The 9,391-nt window shown below is 41.8% G+C and overlaps 1 long non-coding RNA gene across 1 annotated transcript; it reads left to right on the top strand.

Annotated features, from left to right (window-relative positions):
• Positions 1 to 6,419: 6,419 nt before the first annotated feature.
• LOC119915121 lies at positions 6,420 to 7,050 on the top strand. The gene is made up of 2 exons (XR_005446894.1): positions 6,420 to 6,592; positions 6,924 to 7,050. It is a non-coding gene; the product is annotated as an uncharacterized LOC119915121 (long non-coding RNA).
• The last annotated feature ends 2,341 nt before the right edge of the window (positions 7,051 to 9,391 follow it).

The following is a 9,391-nucleotide window of genomic DNA, read 5'->3' on the forward strand; positions in this document are numbered from 1 at the left end:
CTATTTTCCTCTATTAATGACGAGTAGTACGCTGCTCTGGCATTACGGAGGGCCTTCCTATAAGTTTAAGACTATCTTGCCAATGAACGAGAATTTTCCAGTTTGGTGGAACGCCAATTCCTCTCAAGTTTCTGCGATATTTGCTTTAATTTGCTTTTATTATTTTCTTTTTTAGAGGGGCTACAGAGTCCAGTGTCATTCGCAGCGAGCCTGCAGCACTATCAACAAGATGATCGATTTGGGAGGGACTGAAATTAGCATAGGAGTCCTCCGTTACTTTGTGACTAGATAATGAATTTAGAGCTGATGGAATCGCATCCTTAAATTTAGCTATGGCACTATCAGACAGACATCTTGTATAGAAATTTTTGCCCAATGGCGAGTAGTTCAGCAATACAAACTCAAAAGTTATCAAACAGTGGTCGATAAAGAGGGATTCTGTGGGAACACCACTAAATGTTCAATTTCAATACCATACACCAAAACAAGGTCGAGGGTGTGGTTAAAACAGTGAGTCGGTTCATGAACACTCTGAGAGAAGCCGATGGAATCTAACAGAGAGATAAACGCAGTACTGAAGCTGTCATTCTCAACATCCACATGAATATTAAAATCCCCTACAATAATAACTTTGTCTGTTTTAAGGACTAAAGTTGACAAAAACTCTGCAAATTCAGATAAAAATTCAGACTACGGGCCAGGTGCTCGGTACACTATAACAAGAGAATTGGTTGCAGTGATTTCCAACTTGGGTGTGAAAGACTAAGAACAATGGGTGACATGTCACCCACTGATCATGTTTGGGATGCCCTGGATCAGCATATACGACAGCATGTTCTAGGCCCTGCTAATATCCAGCAAATTCGCACAGCTATTGAAGAGGAGTGGACCAACATTTCATAGGCCACTATCAACAACCTGATCCACTCAATACATAGGAGATGTGTTGCACTGCATGAGGCAAAGGGTGCTCAAACCAGATACTGATTGGTTTCAGGACCCCCTGTGGCGTACAGGGGGTCCTGTGAAATACAGTGAAAATGCACATTTTTGATTGGCCAGCCTAAAGCGTGATTTATACTTGCGTTACATTGACAGTGTAGCCTCTGCAGAGCCCCCCTACCCTAAGCTATAGCCTGACGTGCACCTCCTCAAAAATTTAACTGCACATCGGGGTGATGCGGACCTTAAGAACTGTGATTGGTATGCTGGGTATTCCTGCAGTGCCTCAAAGCCGACAGGAAGTGCCCCTTGCTTTGAAGTAAATTTTACTAGCTGGCAACCTAGCGGCACGATATCAAACAACACGATAGATCAATATATCTGAGCGTCACAACCCGAGCGTAATGACTCGTTTGGTTTATTAACATTTGAAATGTCTATAATAGCAGCACACTTGTGCAATACCCATTTTGTCTGATCAGCATCTTGATATGCCACACCTGTGAGGTGGATGGATTATCTAGGCAAATAAGAAGTGCTCACTAACACAGATTTGAAAGATTAGTAAACAATATTTGAGAGAAATAGACCTTTTATGTACATAAAGAACGTCTTAGATCTTTGAGTTCAGCTCATGATGAACTGGGACAAAAACAAAAGGGTTGCCTTTAGTGTATAGTAGTGAGTGTATAGCTAGTCAGTGTAAATTTTCTCATCACACAGCCATTAATGTCTAAACCGCTGGCAACAAAAGTGAGTACATGCCTAAGTGGCTTAGCATGTCTCCAGACCAAAAGCCTATTGAGCATCTGTGGGGTGTCCTCAAACTGAAGATGGAGGAGCGCAAGGTCTCTAACATCCACCTGCTCCATGAGGTCATCATGCAGGAGTGGAAGAGGACTCTAATGGCAACCTGTGAAGCTCTTGTGAACTCCATGCCCAAGAAGGTTAAGACAGTGCTGGAAAATAATGCTGGCCACCCATAATAGTTACACTTTGGGCCCACTTTCAACAGGAGGGGAAAGGACGCTGGCATTTGTTGTTCGCTGCTTCTCCCCCATTTTTCTCGTTTTTTTCTTATTCTAAACAGTATTTCTCTTTTGTGTTTTTGCACTGATCAGTATGTATTTGAAGGCTTTACTCACCTACTGCCATCTTCTCCTACATCGGCGGATTGTTGGTCACCTTTCTGCTGTCAGTGGTCAGGTTAAGGACTTCTCCGCCCTTCCAGGAGGTATACTCCCGGGGCAGCCATCTAGCTGTCCTGGTCCGGTTTGGCCTCGAGCCTATGGGGCGATAACTCTGCAGTTGGTAGCTAGCTGTCAGTTGCATCCAGGTAATCCTCCGTGCCGCGTGCACCCCGTTGCCATGATATGGACAATCTTCTTGCTGTGCCTGACAGTCCTCCATCTCTGTGTTTGGCTAATGGCTACTCAAGGCTAAGACTTTCGGCGACCGGCATGAAGCTCAAGTACTCTATCCCACAGCTGCTAACTCTCAACAACTGCACCATTCCAACGTGCATTGCAGGCATGGAAGAACTTGGACTTCAGCGCTGTCTGCGTTACATCCACAGAAGTTCCGGTCGAAAGTTCATTACCATCAGCCTGGCCAGCCTGCTTCAAACATTCCATCCATCTGGACCGCTGCTGCACGTCTGCCAGGTCATCAGAGCACTGTCGCTTTTGGTGCTAGCAACACGGGAAACACTGCGAGATCTCTGCACACCAAGCAGGCCAGAAAACGTGGAGTGGATTCCAGTGTACTACAACCTCTACAAAAGATCCACCACAGCATCAATACTCAAAATAGAACTTTTCAATACACAATCCCTCACAAATACAGCATTCTTCATAAAACACCACATCATGAATTAGACTTCATCTGCCTAACAGAAACATGGTACCAGCCAGGGGGTTTCTTAGCATTAAATGAAGTCTGTCCACCCGGTTACAGCTACCTGGAGAAAGCCCGCAGCATTGGTCGTGGTGGCGGCCTAGCTTCATACATTGACAGATCTTGGAGCTCTCTCCCCTCCCACTGCCTACAGTGTCCTCATGTGAATGCCTAGCATTTAAATGTAAAACTCATTTCCCCATGACAATGCTCCTTATTTACCGGCCCCCAAACCCAACTCAGCTTTCATCTCAGACATACAGGACTTTCTCACAACACTCTGTACCACCTCTGCCAACATTAGAATACTTGGAGATATTAATATTCATGTGGACAACCCCAGCTGCCACTTTGCAGCTGAGTTTCTGAAACTACTGGACTGCCTCACTGTCCCCACACACTCTTGGGGCACACACTGGACCTGGTTATTTCTAACTCCGCCCCCATTAGCATCCTTCTGGCGCATGATCTGGGTGTGTCTGACCACAAGGCCATCTCAATGGAGCTGCCACACCTTTCCTCGCACACTAAAGACAAGCGTCAAATCTGCTATAGGGACCTGAAAAAGATGAACCCGGACACCTTGACCATAGACATGCAACATCTCTCCTCTGCTGATTTCTCCTCAGTCACTGAGTCAGTTGACTTCTCCAATCTCTGAGCAGTCTCCTAGATCTCCACGCCCTGTTAAAACTAAAACTGTCAGCTTCTTATGCTCAGCCCCCTGGTACACCTGCGAACTCTGGAAAATTAAAACAGCTGGGTGACTCCTTGAGCAGCACCTCAAGGCATCAGGAATCACTGTTCATAGGCAGGCCTACCGAGAACATGAGTCCTATGCAAGGTCCCTGAGAGATGCACGTTCACAGTTGTATTCCAACATTATAAACAAAAGCCCTGGCAACTCCAAGCAACTTTTCTCTACTATAAATTACATCCTCAAACTCAATCTCATTCAGAAGCCACAGAAGAGAGGTGCAACAATTTCATCACTTTTTTTAGAAAAAAAGTTAGACACCACCTGATCCCTGCTATCCAGCTTGGGATTTCCCAACCTGCCTGTTTCTCTGCCACCTCATAACGAGAGGTTGAGGACATCATCAAAAAGATGAAACCATCCACCTGTGCCCTGGACCCCTTCCCCATAGACCTGGTAAAATCCAACCTCCATGCCATAAGTCCCGTCATCACGAAGGTCATTAACCACTTCCTCCAGTCTGGCCATGTTCCATCAACACTGAAAACCGCTGTCATCAGGCCACTTCTCAAAAAACCCACCTTAGACCCAGAAGTCTACAGCCAACTACAGGACTATCTCCAACCCTCCATTCCTTTCCAAGGTGCTGGAAAAAGGTGTTACGGTACAGCTTCAGGACCATCTAACACAAAACAACCTGTTCGAGAAATTTCAGTATGCTTTCCACCCTGGCCACAGCACAGAAACAGCCCTGGTCAGGGTCACGAACCTGCTGATGTCTGCAGATACTGGCTCCCCATCTCTTCTCATCCTCCTGGACTTGGCTGCTGCTTTTGACACTGTGGACCACAGCATCCTCCTTTGCTGTCTACATTCCACTATCGGTCTTTCTGACTCTGTCCATGAGTGGCTCTTGTCCTACCTCACTGGGAGAACTGAGCATGTCACCTTGGTAGAGGCTAAATCCCTGGCACCTAATGTTACCTGTGGTGTCCCTCAAGGCTCAGTGCTCGGCCCCACCCTGATCTCTACATGCTCCCCCCACGTCATTAGCTGGCATGGAATTTCATTCCACTGCTATGCTGATGACATTCAACTCTACCTCAGGACAAACCCAACCCCATCTGCTGTCCTGCCATCAGCCACTCTGACCACCGGCCTGGAGGAGGTAAAGGCGTGGATGAAACAAAACTTTCTGCAACTAAACAGCTCAAAGACTGAAGTCATCTTAGTCGACACTCCACACCAGGGATGGTTACCTGACATTACCAGCATCACCTTCTCTGTCCATAATATTCCACTTTCAACATCAGCCACCAACCTGGGTGTTAAAATGGACTCTCATCTGACTTCACAGGCTCACATCAAACATCTCTACAAGACCTCCTTCTTCCACCTGTGGAAAAGCTTGTCCACGCTTTTCTTTCCTCCAGGCTGGACTATTGCAATGTTGCTCCTCACCGGGATCCCTGAGAAAAGCCTTCAGAAGCTGCAGTACATCCAGAACAGCACTGCTAGGATCCTGCTGAAAGTGTGCAAACATGACCACATCATCCCCATCCTTAAATCACTCCACTGGCTTCTTGTCTCACTCAGGTTTGAGTACAAGGTCTCCCTCCTTACCCACCAGTGCATCCATGGTGAAGCCCACCCCCCATCTCAAGGAACTCCTCACCCCACAGCCCTCCAATCTGCCTCCCATCTGCCGTATCTCCTGAAACCTCCTAGGACAAAGCTCCATACAATGGGAGATCGGCTTTCTGCTCAGCTGCTCCCAATCTGTGGAACGCTCTCTGACCACCTGAGGACACCACAGACTGTGGATGCTGTTGTGGCCTTAAACCCACCTTTTTAGGAGAGCTTTTGATTGAACTCTTCACCATTTCCTTTGCCTCATTGTTTTTGTTTTATTTTCATGCTCTCTGTGTTTTTATTTTTTAGCACTATCTGTTTTATCATGTAGCACTTTGGGATTTGCTTAAATATAAAATGCAGTAATAAAATGTATTATTATTATTATTATTAGTATTTTCACTCACTGTTGTTGCCAGCAGTTTAGACATTAACGGCTGTGTGATATTGAGTGTGTTATTTTGAGGGGACAGCAGATTTACACGGTTAAACAAACTACTTTACACTGTAGCAGAGTGTCATTTCTTCAGTGTTGTCACATGAAAAGATATAATCAAATATTTGCATGTATGTATATATGTATGTGTATATATATAACACAATCATGGCGATCATGGATCTGAGTGTTTCAGCTGTGTTGTTTGTACCAGAAGAACCAGAAGAAGAAAAACTTGGAGAGAAATGAAGCATCTTCTTCTGGACATTGGTTCTAACGAGAGAAAAGAGAAACTCACGGTTAACAAAATGTGGGCTTGGAAGCCGGGCAGATGGAGGCTCAGCTACATGTGGTGCTGGAGGCCAGGGCAAAGCCATCCAGATATGGTGCTTTTCCATTACCAGAACCAGCTCAAATCGCCTCGCCTTGGCCGTGCTCCGTTTTCCATCGCAGATAGTACCCAGAGATAGTAGCCCTCAATGGAACTGGTTGTTTGAAGACTTTCAAACACATTTCAAGCTATCACTTTTTGTAAAATTGTCAATATTTTAAATCTACACAGCTGATTTCTCACCTCAAAACTACTCCGAAGTAGATTTAGTGATGAAATTACATACGAAAACTATAAAATAATAATAATAATAATAATAATAATATATATATATATATATATATATATATATATATATGTTGTGTCAATTTATGGTTACTTTGCTTTAGTTGTACTGAGCAATCCAAGCCTTGATTCACCCAGGGCTCTCAGGGCACTCCCAAACTGCAGGGGGCAATCATGCAACTACAGGGGCAATCATGCAACAAAAGTTGGTGGAACCAACTTTTGGGGAAGTAGCTTTGGGACTATATTTGCCTGCGCACCCACAGAGAGAGCATGGCATTGAAATGTTTGTAGAGAGTTCGGTTGGTTCTCTCATTTATTCCTGGAAAAGGACACTATGATTACAGCTCCTGATCACTCAAAGACGCAACTGGTAGGACAATTTATGATTGACTGTGTTTGAATATATTGAGTTTAAATGTTCAGGTTCTGCTTGGATTGTAATTTGCAATTTAAAATAAGTAATGGGGATTTGTTATGTGAATGTTGAACTTGATAGAAGTAACATGTGCATGAGTTTAATTACGGGATTGGTATTTTCTTGTTAAAATCCTAGGTTAGACTTAAGGATCGTGTTTAGTTTGGTTTGAAGATTCAATAGCATTTATTTATTACTTCTGTGAGAAAGTGGTATTGTGATTTATGTGTGACTGATTCATGACTTATCTGTAACTAATTCATGTTTTGGTTTGTGCATTTGAAAGGTTATCAACCTATACCTACTGCCCCACACTGATCTATCAAGTCACATTCAAGAAACTATACCATATTATTCCATCACTGGTCTATCAAACCATCTCAAAGAAAATAAAGAATCAAGAAGTGAAAAGATTGAGTTGTCCTTTGCGTTCTTCAGAGAGAAAAGCAGTTTTCAAGTTTGGGCTGAGCTGTAATCAATTAAAAACACACAGAACTTGACAATATATATATATTTATTTTGCTGGCCTCTGTCTGGTGCAGCAATGATGATGCAGCTAATAGTGACGATTCTCTCTGACCGATCAGTAGTCTGCTGTGTTTTCACGTCACATTTTAGTATCAGAGAGAAATATACATGACATTCCATCAAACTCATTTTTGACAGCTATTTCCGGTCCCGCCCCCATACCGGATGTCTGTATGTAACTGATAAGAGGGTGTATCCGGTCCCGCCCAACCGGAAATATATCTGTATGTAACTGATAAGAGGAGTGCAACCGGTCCCGCCCCAACCGTTGGAGGAGGTTTTTCATTGATTTAAAGACTTTATAAAGTAATAAAACTTGAATGAATTAACTAGTAGGTGTTTATGGCAATAAATTTATCATTAAAAAAGTATAGCAGTGATTTATAAGTAAAGGAGGAATCTCCGGGGCCAGCAAAGGATCAGCAGGAGGTTTCTTTGGAATCAAGTCAGTCTTTATTATTAAACAAGTGAAGAATAAATTGAAATAATGACAGTAAAGCAGTAAAATGGTATAACGGTGAGTAAAAATTAAACAGCATTATAAATTACCTTCAACAGCATGCAGCAAAATAAGAGTGAGTTCCAAAATTGAACTTTGTAAAATCTTTGCTAAAGCTTTGTGTGACAAACTTACCACCATTAAAGAACTAAAGAATAAATTGAAATAATTACATTAAAATAGTATAACAGTGAGTTAAAATTAAACAGATTTTTAATTACCTTCAAAATCTTTGCTAAAGCTTTGTGTGACAAACTTACCATCATTAAAGAACTAAAGAATAAATTGAAATAATTACATTAAAATAGTATAACAGTGAGTTAAAATTAAACAGCATTTTAAATTACCTTCAACAGCATGCAGCAAAATAAGAGTTAATATAAGAGAGTTCCAAAATTAAACTTTGTAAAATCTTTGCTAGTGCTTTGTCTTACAAACTTGCCATCATTATCACTCCAAAGCTGTAGCCTAGTCTTAAACTTGTGTTTAACTGTCATGAGCATCTTCAGGTAATCTTGTAGACCAGTTATGGAATAGAGTTATCTATAACCCAGACTCCGGATGTTAAAAACGGTCTGGGTTTATCACACAGAGTTCGTTTTCGAAACAGGAACCTATTTTTATCAGCCGGAGACAAGAGTTTGGAACTACAGACTATATAATAATCTGGTTGTACCAGAAGTAACGGCCCCCAACCCCTCACCAGTTATTTCCCACATGCTGTCACATACAAAATAAGAGGGTGGGCAGAGTTCCCGTGAGCCAATGATAAGAGACTAGGAGGGGTTACCATAGGCCAATGATGGGTCTGTGAAAATAAAACCAGAACATTGTCTTCAAGAAATTGCCAAGAGGGCACTTGGATCCTTGAGCAGTATCTACCTACCAAAGAGGGGACCTCCATGCGGTTAATTTTTTTCAGCTAATGAGTGTTTGTATCTCTTAAAGACTTCTTGTTTCTTTCAAAAATGGACATTTTAACATCAGTGTTAGTAATATTTAAACATTTCTCTGTGATACAAAAATATTCAGGGCCACTTTATTGAGAATTTACAGTTTTACCTGTTATTCAGAAATAACTTGGATGCATGCACAAATATCAAAGATTGCAGTATTAGCAGCAAAAGATACTTTATCCAGGGTTCAATTATATAAAATGTCTTATTACACTAGTGCAGTCATTTAAACTTTCTCTTCAGGTTTGTCTGTGGTGCTTGGTCATTTGGTGAAGTAGGCCTTTTTAAAGGGCCTTCATCTTTATCTTATTTTGTATTTGCTCTTCATAATTATAAATCAGGACTAAAATGCGCAGCAGCATGATCCTATTTTTTAAGTAATCACTAAAACAGGTTTATCAACTTTTACTAAACCTTTGGAATAATTCTGTCCCCAAATATTGTGAAATGAAATTGACCAGTTATAGACAAGATTTCTATCAATTTTGCAATGTACTTGTTTCTTCAATCTAAATTTTATAGGATTGCATTTTATTTATTGACTGCATTCCAGAAACGTCCATTGTTGGCTGGCATGTAATGACACGGAGTTCCCTCTTAGTTCCTTCTTAGCTAGCATGGAGCGACACTCCAGCATGGATGAATTAAAGAATGGGGTATTTCTATTAAGAGAATATTGTAATCTAAACTAAATATTTAATTTTTAGTTACACTTACAAAATAAGGACAATTCTTATGTAGCAAAAAAACACAAAACTACAAGTGTTAACA

Source organism: Micropterus salmoides, unplaced genomic scaffold (genome assembly GCF_014851395.1).
Source record: "Micropterus salmoides isolate LMB-PRFRI ecotype aquatic unplaced genomic scaffold, ASM1485139v1 Ms_hic_scaffold_20, whole genome shotgun sequence".
In the NCBI taxonomy this organism is placed as follows: domain Eukaryota; kingdom Metazoa; phylum Chordata; class Actinopteri; order Centrarchiformes; family Centrarchidae; genus Micropterus; species Micropterus salmoides.